This window comes from Schistocerca americana, chromosome 2 (assembly GCF_021461395.2).
Source record: "Schistocerca americana isolate TAMUIC-IGC-003095 chromosome 2, iqSchAmer2.1, whole genome shotgun sequence".
In the NCBI taxonomy this organism is placed as follows: Eukaryota; Metazoa; Arthropoda; class Insecta; order Orthoptera; family Acrididae; genus Schistocerca; species Schistocerca americana.
In genome coordinates this window covers 420,987,969-421,002,029 of record NC_060120.1, presented here as the reverse complement: position 1 = coordinate 421,002,029, position 14,061 = coordinate 420,987,969, and positions in this window count along the sequence as shown.

Sequence of the window (14,061 nt, the reverse complement as noted above, 5' to 3'; positions counted from 1 at the left end):
TACAATTATAAAATATAATTTTGCATTGACTACTTTCAACGAAACATCATTACTTAGAGACTATGGACTATCTTGACTTATATTATTACCTCCAGAATGAGTAAGGGTTACAAAGTCATATTTGTGAATTGTAGACCCTGCACTATTATGTGCTGTCATCCGCAGTGTGTACCAAGTCTCAGGATTAAGATCAAGCACCAAAAATTCTGTTTGATCAAATTTTACATTATTTGAGACTAACGTCCAGTCCACTCCATGTTTCAACTTATATTCCACGACAAATGAAGTTATGGGACAGCCACCATCTCCCCATGATGTAACATTTAAGGAAATTGAAGTTGAGTTGACATGTATGAGGTCAAATATACTTGGTGCAACTGGAGCTGAAAACAAAACAAAATATTGTTTTGATTTGTGTGACTGAATTTCTCATTTATACAGTAAAATTTTTTTTATGGTATTACAGAGCCATAATTGGAAGTAGTCCTGAATGCAGATATCAGAAGATTCCAGCAGTAACAACTACTTTGTATATAAATGGCTGTGCTGAATCAGATATCTGTAGGTATATCTCCAAATGTTCAAAGTAATGGATAAAGGTCAGTACCAGTATTATGATCTCATCTATTTGCATTACATGCAATATACAGTAATTATAATGATTGATTTAAGCCACTATTATCAACTATTTGGGATGGAGTAACACTATATTAGCTTTGATGGGCAGTGTTCTGGAAAATAGGACACAAATAATGCGTCAGTACAAAATCAGTGTCTCTCTTAAATAAACACTGCCAGAAATAAAATAGTACACCCTTTTAGAGGTTCCCAGTTCACTCAAGATTTATTGTGCAATGGTGCACACAGAGTCAATGAAACAATTACTTTCCAAATCAATAGTACAAGCAGTTCTGAGGTAACATTTATTTATTTATTTATTGAGTCCTTTGATCATATGTAGTACAGTGTACAGGATGATATTGGACTTATTACTAAGTGCAAAATGATACATATTTAAATAATCATTTTTCAACATGCTACCAGTTTCAATAGTTGTAGTTCTTACAATGATACAATGTTACAAATTACAGTAGCTTTAGTTCTTAACAGTTATTCTGGTGCAAGTATTCCTTTACTGAGTAGAAACAGTGGTACTGTAGATATTCTCTGACAGATCTTTCAAAAGCACTAATATTTTGTAAGCATTTTATACTATTTGATAGTCTATTGTAGTGTTTAATACCCAGATAGCATGTACCTTTCTGATACAAACTGGTATTGGCTGGGGGTACATGCAAGTTATATTTTATTCGAGTATTATAATCATGTATATCTTTGTTTTTTAAAGTATTATCATGATTTCCAATCATATACTTTTTTACATACATTAGTGTGTCAACAATAAACATACACAGTAGAGGTAGTATATTCAGTGCTTTAAATATTGGTTTGCAGGACTGTCGAGTACCACTCCCTGTCATAATCCTAATGGCTCTTTTTGTTTTCTGAAAGTCCCTTGAGCTGCTGGGGAATTTCCCCAGAATATGAGTCCATAATTGAGATGGGAATTGAAGTACGCATAATAGGCACACAATATTGATTGTTCATTTATGCATCGTTTGAGAACCCTAAGAAGATAACAGCCCATGCTCAGCTTGGCATTAATTTGTTCTATGTGTTTGTCCCATTTTAAGTCTCTTTGTATCCAGATGCCGAGAAATTTTGTAGCCTCATCATTTGCAATAGGGTGTTGATTGATTTTTATTTCTGGATATATCAATGTGGTGTTTTGGTGGTTATGGAAATTTAAGGCTACTGTTTTGTTGTAGTTTATTATCAACTGATTTTCTGCTGTCCAGTTACTTAGATGTTTTGTAACTGTGTTTACTCTTCTTGTATATCTTCATTTTTTGCTGCTTTTACCAGTATTGTTGTGTCGTCAGCAAACAGTATTACTTTGTGGGAATCAATATGTATATCCAAATCATTGATATATAACAAGAAAAGTAGGGGTCCCATTACCGACCCTTGTGGTACCCCGTAAGTGATTGGGCTTTCTGATGATACATATTCTGTGATTATTCATGCTTTATCATCTATATGTCTGATGGATACCTTTTGTTTACGGTCGCTGAGAAATGAATGAATCCAATCATTTGCCAACCCCCTAATTCCATAGTGCTCTAGCTTCTTCAATAGGGTTTTGTGGTTTACCATATCAAAGGCTTTGGTTAGGTCCAAAAATATACCTGTTGTTTGTTGTTTTACATCTATTGTTTTTAATACAGTAGATATGCATTCATAGATTGCTGTCTCCGTTGATTTCTTGCTTCTAAAGCCATGTTGAGTATTAGATAGCACACTATTTTTGTTTATAAACTTTAACAACTTGCTACACACAATTTTTTCTATTACTTTTGAGAAACAGGATGTTAATGTAATGGGACGATAGTTTATTACTTCATCTTTGTCACCAGCTTTGAAAATAGGGATGACTTTTGATGTTTTTAGTTGATCTGGAAAGATGCCTGACTCTAGGGAACAGTTGCATAAGTGAGTAAGAGGGTCAATTATATTTTGGATACAGAGTTTTAGGATTCGGTTCGGTATACCATCAATTCCTGCTGAGTATGTTGTCTTCAGTTCTCTGACAGCCTTCAATGTCTCCTCCCTGCTTACTTGGTCCACAAACATTGAAAATTTATTACTGTTGCACTTGTTTACCACTTGATGCTGAGTTGAACTAAAATTAGTTTTTATTAAATTTTCAGCTATCCCAGTGAAGTATTTGTTGAATATGTTCGCTGTTTCTGTAGGCTGTAAAATCTTTTTATTGTTGTGTACCAAGACAATGTTCTCCTCAGTTCTCTTATTTTTGCCAGTTTCTTTTTTAATGATGTCCCACATAGCTTTCACTTTATTTGTAGAATTATTTATGTAGTAATCATTGTACATTGTTTTTGCCTGTTTAATGTCCTTTTGTAAGATTTTAGTGTATGTTTTGTAGTGAGTATGCATTTCCTCAGTGGCATTGTTTTCTTTGCACATTATGTGGAGATCCCTTTTTTTCTGGCAAGAAGTTCTGATTCCCTTAGTAATCCAACCCTTTCGTCTTGTCTTCTCTCTTATATTTACCATTTTTTGAGGGAAGGCTGTATCAAAATGCTTTACCATTTTTTCTAGAAAAATACTGAACTTCGAATTCAGAGTTTGCTTTTCATAGACAGCAGACCAGTCTTCAGTATGCAATAGTGAGTTAAAGTGATCAATGCTTTTCTGCCTGTAGATCCTTCTCTTGACCTTTAGTAAGTTATTCTTAACTGGTCTTCCTTCCTTTGTGGTGGTAAGTATTTGAGCTTTGTGGTCACTGTACCCTGTGTTAAACACTTTTACTGACCACTCCAATTTCTCTTTATCAATCAGGATTTGATCTAAACCTGTCTGACTGGTTGGTGTTATTCTCATTGCAACTTTAACTGTGGCTGTAAGGTTATGTGTTTTAATGAGATTGCCAAGGGCGGTTTTCTGCTTATATTTACTAAGAAAATCTATGTTAAAGTCACCACATACTACAACATCACACCTTGTTTTATGCAGCTTATTTAAGAAAATTTCCATTTTTTCTAAAAATACCTCAAACTTTACCGTTGGAGAGCTGTACACTGTGGCTATTATCAAACCTAATTTCGGAATTTTTATCACTGTCATCTCAAAGTCTTTTTCACAACTTAGGGAGGTGACATTATCTATTTTAGTAAACTCTATATTATCTCTTACACATATGGCTACACCTCCATAATGACCACTAGGTCTACAATAGTACTCAGTCAGAGTGAAATTGTGTAGGCAGACAGATTTAATTAAGTTCTCGTCAAGCCAGTGTTCTGAAAGACACATTACGGAAATATCCTCTAGTTCATGTATTAATAAAATATTTAGTTCTTCTACTTTATTGCTTAGGGACTGAACATTTTGGTGAAAGATCTTTATTACAGAATTTGTGGGAACACCTACAGTACCACCTACCTTCAGTTTAAATGTTTCTTGTTTGTGCAATTTGTAGCTACTGCTTTTGGCAGTAAAAAATCGTTCAGATGAGGAGGCTGCCTGATGTTTCTTCTAGTTGGGCGAGATGAGGCTTCCCTAGTGATCCATTTCTCCAAGGTACTCTGACCTGCAATCTTTTTGTGCTTCTTGTCACTCTTGTTTACAAGATGGCAGATTTCTTCAGCCAAGAAGTGTTTACCATAGTAATTCAAATGTAGGCCGTGAGTGGTATGCATGTCTCTGTTTAATGTACTGACATCTATTAGATTCACATAAGGATATTTTTTGCACAGTTCATTTATCTCAATGTTCACTCTTTCTATCAGTTTGTTTACACATGACCAGGGTGGTAAGTCATACCTATGGGGTTGATTTACCACAGTTACATTTGTTTTGTTTAATTTAGGCAGCACACTGTCGAGAACTGTGATGAGTATTTTACCTTTATATCTGTCAACGTCGTTTGCGCCTGCACAAATCAGGACACAGTCATTGAAGTCAAGGTTTTCACATGATTTTGCAAGAGACTTCGTAACTTCTTCCATTCCTGCCCCAGGCTTTATAAAGGCTTGTACACTTAGGTTTGACTGTTTGTCTGTCACTTTTTCCGCCAGTTGACGACCGTGACGATCGGCAAAAATTATTACTTTTTTATCTTTTTTGCGTTGGTCATGTTTTGAAACACTAGTAGATTTCACGGAACGTGACTCCTGTTGTTTTTTAATAGTTTCTGGACTCACTTGTTTTTCAGCTACACTGTTTTCAGACTCGTTTGGAGTTTTGTTTGAAGCAGTTACTTTGATATGTCCAAGTTTTGTGCTTGTGGCTGCTGTACTTTTTTCGTTTACTTCCCTGGTGTCCGATGTTGTTTGGAGCTTGTGTTGATAATGTTCTTCTTGATTATTACAGTCCCAATTTTCCAACTGTTTCTCTAGTTGGATTACAGTCCTTTTTAGTTCTTCTATTTCACTATTTCTTGCGGATATCACAGTACAAAAGTCGTCACAATGTTTAAACTTGTTGTGCACTGAACTTGCTTCTGTCTTTTCACTTGCTTTCGATCTTGTGATGATTTCATGTACGTTTTTTACTTTTAACTTACAGCAATAACATTTCCCTCGTTGGATTAAACTAGTTTTTCTGCACTGGTTGCATAGAAACTCATTTTGTTTCGTGATTTTCACGGAACTCGAATTTCGCGTACCTGTTTTCACCGCCATCTTAGTTTCATTGGTATTGCGATGCAGAAACATCTACATTAGTACATGGTATAACCTTCATGGGTGGCAATGTAGGCACTGATTCTGGCATCCAGTCAGTCATACAGATGGTGAATACTGTCCACACCTGCTCTACCTGTTCACATAGTTCTGTAAGAATTGTTGGTAGATGAGTCACACAAATCTTGTCATACCAACTCCCACACGTGCCTGATTACAGACATGCCTGGAGATCATGCTGCCAGAGCAGTTGCTGCGCATCTTGTAGAGCACATTGAGTTTCAAGGGCAGTGTGTGGGCAACCATTACCCTGTTAGAACAACACATCACTGTGCTGTTGAAAGAATGGCAGAAGAACAAATTTAATAACATTCTACATATAGTGAGAGCCGGTTAGTGTCCCCTCCAGAAATACCAAGAGTGAATAAGAGTTGTAGCTTATAGCATCCCAGACCATAAGACCTAGGATGGATTTAGTGTGTCTTGGACAAATGCACTCTACAAGACAGCACTTGCCAGGCCTACACTGAACACGCAAATGACCATCACTTGCATGCAGGCAGAATCTGCTATCATTGCTGAAGACCATGGTGTGTCATTCCATCTTCCATGTGATCCTCTGACAGCACCAGTCAAGCAATGCGCATCGATGCTGTGATGTGAGTGGAAGATGGGCTAGAGAGTGCATGATCACAGTCCCACTGCTAATAACCAGTTTGCAAAAATTCATGTTGACATGTCTGCACTAACAAGCCCTCTTATCTGTGTTGTGGTAGCTGTATGAACTGCCACTGCTGCCCTTACAATATGATGACACTGGCAGGCATCAGTGATGTGTTGGTGCCCAGAACCACATCTACAAGTGTGAGAATGTTCACATGACCACAGACACCAGCATCATTGCACAACTGATGTGGCATGTCCAACTTGTGTGGCAACTCTCCAAAAGGACATCCCACTACTTGGAAGGCCACAATTTGATCTCTTTTAAACTTGCTCATTTGGCTATAGGAAGCATGATTGCATGTCTGCAGCATGGCAGCCTGCTTGCTTCGTACACTGAGCCTTCTGGCTGTGAGCATTTCCTATTAAAGGATAGGCACAGACGGTGCTCTGATGGCTATGCCACTACACTATCTGTTGGCGGATGATGCTGAAACCATTGTCAGTACATCTACTGCCTCCAGGTAGCATATGCCATCATCGGATCAAACTCATCATCATCTATCCAGCTATACAAATTTTTTTCTAGCAGTGTATTTATAAGCACACAATGCAACTCTTATTACACTGAGGAGTGTAGCATGTTAATGTGATTTATTGCTGTGGTGAATTAATGTAAATTTGATGGATTAACTTTAAACAGTATGCAGTATGTAACAGCAACTTATAACATGACTTCATAACACTTCCCAGTGTTTTGGGAATACTCCTTAGAAAAGTTCAAAGAATCTCTTTCATTAATTACATAACTTACAGAATGTATCATAGATATGAAATGATATGAAGTATTAAAATATGACAATGATCAGCTGCTAGTTTCCTAGTCAATGGAAAATTTATGCCAGGGTTAATCCTCCCATCAGAGCTCTGGTGAATTGAATGGGTTAAAATGGTTTACAAAATAGTAACATCCACAAATGTGGATTTAGATAGAAGGCTTGTAGATAAGGAAAAGCAACATAGGAATATGGATCTCAGTTCCCTTATTTGCACAGACTTTTAACCATAATATTACTCTATAATATATTTTTGTCAAATAATCAAATCAAGAATTTCTTATACAGTCGGAAATATGCAGATGATCTGCAGCTATCTTAATTAAGAAAAATGAATGGTTTTAAAAGTCCAATAATGTCTTCAGTTTTTGTTGCACACCATTCATTTATAAATATTCTGCATGAATTTGTACACAATCGCACATGTTCCCACTTGCACATGCCCCCCTCCCCACCTCACATGTAGATAACAAGTACAGAAAATTTAACAATGAGAATTTAACAATCAAGGAGAACTTCGGTGAAAAGGAAGCTCATGGAGATATAGGTAGATGTCATCTGTGCATTAGGGAAAGTCATACAGAGTCAGAAAAGTACAACAAAGTGAAGCAAATAACAATAATCTGTAACAATTGTAAGAGATACACATGCAGTAAACACAACAAGAAAACTGTTGTCTGTTCCATGTGTGAAGTAGATTCCAAAGAAAATGGTGAATAATTCTTCTCACAAAACTATGTTATGTGCCTAAACTATTTGTATAATACCTCAAGTTTTGTAATATTTTTAATTATAGTAAGGTGTACTTCAATAGTACTGTAATGGTGTTTACTACTAATTTTTCTCAAGATAATTAGACTTAATAAACTTATATGACACAGGAAGTGAAAGATATAAAATGAATTTATGAAAACAGTTTTAAAAGAGATATTCAGGTTCTGGATTCTGGTTATGCATCAACAGATCTTTCAAAAGTATGTTTTTAATGTAATTCAAGAACAATTAATAAATTTTATTTATTTTTTACTTTTTTTGTGATGGCACAAAGTACCCCCCACCCCTTGGTAATACACATTACTGAAAATGGCTTGGTGTGTGAGGTTTAGTTTATTTCCTGATCTTCTTCTGTACAGTGCACTGTACAGTAGCATATTACTTGTTAGAAATGTTGAGAAATAGTAAGGCTTTATGACAACATTGCATTGTACATTTAATACATACCAGAGCCCTGTGTTCGCTGTGATATTGTGGAAGTTGGAGAGCTTTGTCCCAATTGATTAAATGCTTGAAGATAGAACTGGTGTCTTGTACCACATTGAAGGTTGTTTAGAGTGAAACTCATATCATGAGCTGGAATTTTGATCTTCTCCCACTCACCAAATTCTCTTTTGAAGTGTAGATAATAACCTGAAATGATATTTCATCATTATTAATTATGAAATGCCTGTAACACCAAATACCATAACAATGTGTTTAAATGTTAATGTAATGAAACTGTTTCAACAACAGTCAGGGTCTATGGCCAATGAGTGACTAACAGAAAAATACATGGAACACATCACAAATGGGTCTCAGGTTGTAGTAGACCTATTATTGTTGTTGTTATTATCATTATTATCACGTTTTCAATTTTTCTTTTACCATTTTCATATGTTTATGTCCTTGTATTATAAATGAAGGAATACTATCTCTCAAGGCTAAAAGTTGGATTAATGTTTGTTCTGGGGACAACTACATTTAGTCCTTCATTTATCAGAAATATATTCTCACTTTTAATTTTTGTTAAATATTTTGCTGATATAAATTTCTGACTGTAGAACATTTATTTCCAGTTTCTAGTGCACCTAGCTTCTTCTGCTGTAAAAAACACTTGTTACTGGAAGACCATGTATAAAAATCTAAAGTGAAATTAGTGAAACATGGAAAGGGGTGACTGCTACAGTAGAGGACTGTGGTGACTGCTACATTAGAACAAACAGTGAAGTGCTGTAGGCCTACAGATTACCTAAATTAATGTTTATACTCTGCTGTTTACTACTTCTTACATGAAGAAGTCAAATCTTTTCCTTTATTACTCTTTCATTCCTTCATCTCTCAAGGATAAGGCTGTTGCTCAGCCACTATGATTTCAGCTGAAATGGCATTGATGGCTGAGTCCCCACCTAAGGAAGTTCATCCACTGCATTACAAATCTTTTCATTTTACACCATACTGAGTGATTTGTGTGTCAATGGTGATGAAATGATGATGAGGACAACACAAAACCAAGTCCCCAAGTGGAGAAAATCTCTCACCCAACTGGGAATTGAACCCAGGCCTGCTGCAGGGCAGTCATACATGCTGTCTACTCAGCTAAGGAGTCAGACAGAAGTTCAAATCTATTTTTAAAAAAAATATTTACATGATTTTTAAAGTGATTAAAATGATGCTTTGACACGGATTAAAATAATTAATGTTTACTGATGAAAACAATGCAGGATTTGCACTGAAATGAAAGTTCTTATGCTGGTAGGAGATAATTTGGGGGTAGTGTATGACATGTATTAATGAAGCACGAGGGTCAATATTTGAGAATGAGTGTAATATGGGAGAGTGGATCATAGGGAAACATGAGATTTGAGACAGGTTAAGTTGATGGAGACTAGGATATGGTTATGAAGAGGAAACAGTAGGAGAGGATGGGAAGGAGAGATGGAGTCCTCATGTGGGGAAGAAATAGTTTGAATCATAGCCCCAACTATGCAGTTGAGGATAATACCAGGCACATAGCAGTGAATGATTTTTGGACAAATGTGATGACTGTGTAATTCTAACAAGCCTTGGATGAAGCATTTTCTTAAAAACATAAATGAAAAACTACAGGAACTGTTTGCTAGAGGACTGTAATTACACATGGGTATGATACAAGCATAACCTCACATGCAGCATAGCCTACATCTGAATGTTTTCAGCAACTTGACTGGTTTCCACAATCATTCAGTGTAACCAGATGACTGTCTGTCCAGTTCTTGGGATTCCTAATAATTTTGGTAGGACTTTTTTAGGGAATATGTTTCCAACAAATAGAATTGCTGAATAAGTTAAGACACCGTTCCAACAGCAAGTTTAGAAATAAAAAAAATGGGAATTTGGATGATGAAAAGTGTAGCAATCATAATATATCTGGACGTTTCAATCAAAACATGGGAAACTTGTTAAACAAGAAAGCTGAGCTTCCTGCATCACAGCATGAAATACAAAAAGCTTAAGATATTTTTACAGATGAATACTGCATAAAAACACATAAATTGGAAGTCACAGAAATTAAACAGGTGTACAACAATTGATATAAGTTAGTATCATATTACCACAGGTGTAATATGAGAGAAAGGGAATGATTATGTAAACAAAAGTTGAATAATGTCATGAACCATAGATCTAAATGAGTACAGCTTTGACCAATTCATTGAGTTCTGTAGATTTCCAAACGTACAACATAGCAATTCGGACAGCCTGCAGATACCAATTGGAAATGTTTTATATTTTGTTTAGTGATTAGGGAGGATACTAGTAGGAATTAGTAAAAATAACTGAGAATTAATTGTATATGGAGATATTAATATTGATTTAATCTGGTTTTGTATTGAAAGAGAAGACACTGAGTTACTGATGTACAGCTTTGAAGTGAAATGCACAGTAACGCTCCCAACATGAAAGGCTGATGTAGTGCAGTAGGAATTGGTAATTTGTTTATTTAATGAAATAGATGTGAGATCAAATGCCAGCCATGAAGTATCCCCATCCATCAAGAGTAACTTATAAGTAAAGAGTAAAACACCAAAGAATTGTAAATACTGACTCAGTTATGTTATTTAGGGAGAAATTACAGGATGAAGAAAATAGACTAACTTTATCAAGGATATATAGTAGCTGATAAACTTAATTCTTTCCTTAAAATATTCTGAGAACAACATTAACCTAGTTTTGTTTCCAGTGGGTCAGGGACACTTACAGTGGAAGTCAAGAGTAAGTGTGGCTAACATCTGCAGTCAAGGTATCTTCTGTTAAGAAGAAAACAAAAATTAAATTCTGAAGAGTGGAAAATGACAATAAGAATAATGTTTCAGTAAGCCAAATGATATTCAGCTCCCTGATGACAGTAGCAGCAAAACATGGTACTAAATTCAAATTGTTGGCTACTAAAATTAACAAACTGTTGCTAACAGTATCTACAAAGGAAGTACAAGGACAAAAAAGACGCACAAAGGCAGATGTGTCTGAATTATTTTGGTAGACATAGTATCAGTTTTTCCAGAGATAACAAAAGTTAACCAAAGCATCAAAATGTTGTGCTGACTTGGTAGTCTTTCCCTTGAGTTGCCTTTGTAACCAGTCAATAAGTGAAGGTGTATTTCCTGAAAGACTGAAATACTCGTATAACCATTAAGGTAAACAAATGATCTCTAATTACTGGCTGAGGTCCCTTGTGTCTGAATTCTCAATATTTTTGGGAAAGGCAATGTAGAGAAGAAAATAAACTATCTGTATGAGAATTACATGTTAACAGCATCACATTTGCCTTTCAAAAAGGCTGCTGTAAAGAGAAAGCAACTTATGGGGTCACAAACTCAGTTATAATAGAATGAAACTTCATTATTCTGCTGCTATTTTCTGTGAACTTACTGAAGCATTCAGCTTGTATGGACAAAGTATTATCTTAACAACAGACAGTTAAATTAGCAAGTTAAAGAACAAGAACAAAACTAAATATGGAGTGGGGACACATCATGGTATTCGAGATTTACCCAAGACATTGCAGGATGTCAGCAACTGTAATATTTGCTTATGATACAAGCACACTGCCGGACAAAAAAAGTGAAGCACTCAGGATAAATGGTCAGGTGTCACTGTAACTTTGTATACTTACACACAATTGGTAGACAAGTTAATCATTAGAGTTATAATTCTGTCTGATCTTTTGTCAAAGGTTATTATTGAATCATAGTAATAAAATCATGCCATGAACTTCAAACAAAATAACTTTCATGAGTGCCTCAATCTCAGATGACATTCCCTGCATGCAGATTGATGTTCAATGTTCTTCTGACACACAACTAGAAAAAATCAGTACACGTTCTCTGACCAGGGTTTCTTGACTGATCACACCTGGAGGCTCTTGATTAATGACTGAAACACTGGTGAATTCTTAAAAACAAGCCACCATAAAACTAAGGTAGCTACACAGTAGCTGAAATCAATCTGCATTAAACAGATTAAAAATTTATGACTAATGCTACCCTTCTTCCTAACTTGGATAAAATTAATTATTGAGCACAGAGATATTTAATCACACATTGTCACACCTCCAAAACCTTGTGTTTGCTCTTGTATTGATCAAGATGTAGAAATGGTGATCTCACAACCTGCACATTGGATTAACAGCACACTTTGCACACTTTCACTTAATACTATCCTATGCCAATCTTCTCGAACAACGCAAATAAGGTCAGGAGAGTACTTATTCTACGCAGAAGAATGCATAAAAATATAGTTTAAAGTTAATAACCAAACATACTTCAGAGTATCAACAGTGGTCTTAGGATCCATACTTGTTGTAGGTAAAATCTTTCATTTCCAAACACCTCTCGGATGTCAGGTAAAATGGAAGTTTGCTAGTTATGTTATCTTCAAAGAAGAATGGACCAGTCAAACCACATGATGACAGACCACACCACACACAGGAGATTAAAATGTTTGTCAATGTGAATGTGAGGATTTTCAGGAGCTGAGTCTATGCAGTTGTGGCAGTTTACATTACCACTCAGTTTGAATTACACCTTGTCAGACCAGATAACCATACCTGCAAACTGTTCATCCTCACAAAGCATGCCTTCAAACCACCAAACCACACATAGTACTCCATCTCTCGACCCAGGTCATACTTGTTCATAGCATGCAGCAATGTTGGAATGTACACTTTCCAGTTCGCACCATTCAGGATATGGCAGTTATTTATTAAGTAGAAAGTAACTTCAGTGATAGTCCACTACTCTCTCCTCTGAATTTTACTTTTCTTTCTGATTACCAGAGATGTCAGAGCCTACTTGGCTGGAAATCTTCCTGGACAGTGGATAGGTACCTACCACAGTCTCCAGACCTTACACCTCTTGACTTCTATCTATGGGACACTGGAAAAATGAAGTTTATCAACAGAAGCCAGCTACACTGGACAACCTATGACAAACTATTGAGGAATCCTGTGCAGCTATTATACTAGCAATACTGACAGCCATAGTTCGGTCAACAGCTCAGTGGCATTGATGTTATTTGGCTGCAAATGGGAGTCACTTTGAACACATAAAATAACCTTCCCCCAGTGCAAGAAATGTAATGGTACATCACTTTGTTACATTATTATTGACTCTCAGAGATTGTCTACATTTTTCTGGACCCCTATGTACATGAAAGTTCTCCTTCATAATGAGACTTATAGAACACAGTGTGTTAAGAAAGGAGTGTTAGAGAGTGGATTTCTGGTAAAAGTCAGGGTGGTTGTAACTGTGTGGAAGAGGGGGGGTGGGGGTGGGGAGGAGTTGGAATTGTGTGCTAGAGGATGTGGTTAGTTTGCAGATGTTTTGCTAGTTGGATCTGTTAGTATAGGCATGACAACTTATTACGACTGGAAATTACAGTTGAAATAATGGGTTTGTTTGAGTCTGGTTGGTGAATATGGAGAATGGCGGAGGGATGCCAACACTTGTTTGGCCTGTTAGTAGTCTTATTGTGTTGTAAGCTTTGTGCTAGGTAATTAGCAGGTAGGATTTCCATAACAGTTTATGCCTGAGGGTTAGTCCAAGATACTTTAGTGTGTTATTTAATTTTATAGAAGGGTCATAAATGCTTAGCAATAAGTTTTGGAGAGAAGTTGCAGGTAGTTTGCACTGCCATCTCTTTGACATTCTATACTTACAGAGACAAAGTATATCACCCTTCCCCTTTAATTACAGACTTAGTTCTGTATTTTGAATTAATAGTTTCATTTCAAAATATAATTCTATATATGTAAATTAGTTATTAAGTGGAAAGTAACTTCTGTGATACTGTGCTACTCTCTTTCCCCTGAATTTTACTTTTCTTTCTTGTTATGTACACTCCTGGAAATTGAAATAAGAACACCGTGAATTCATTGTCCCAGGAAGGGGAAACTTTATTGACACATTCCTGGGGTCAGATACATTACATGATCACACTGACAGAACCACAGGCACATAGACACAGGCAACAGAGCATGCACAATGTCAGCACTAGTACATTGT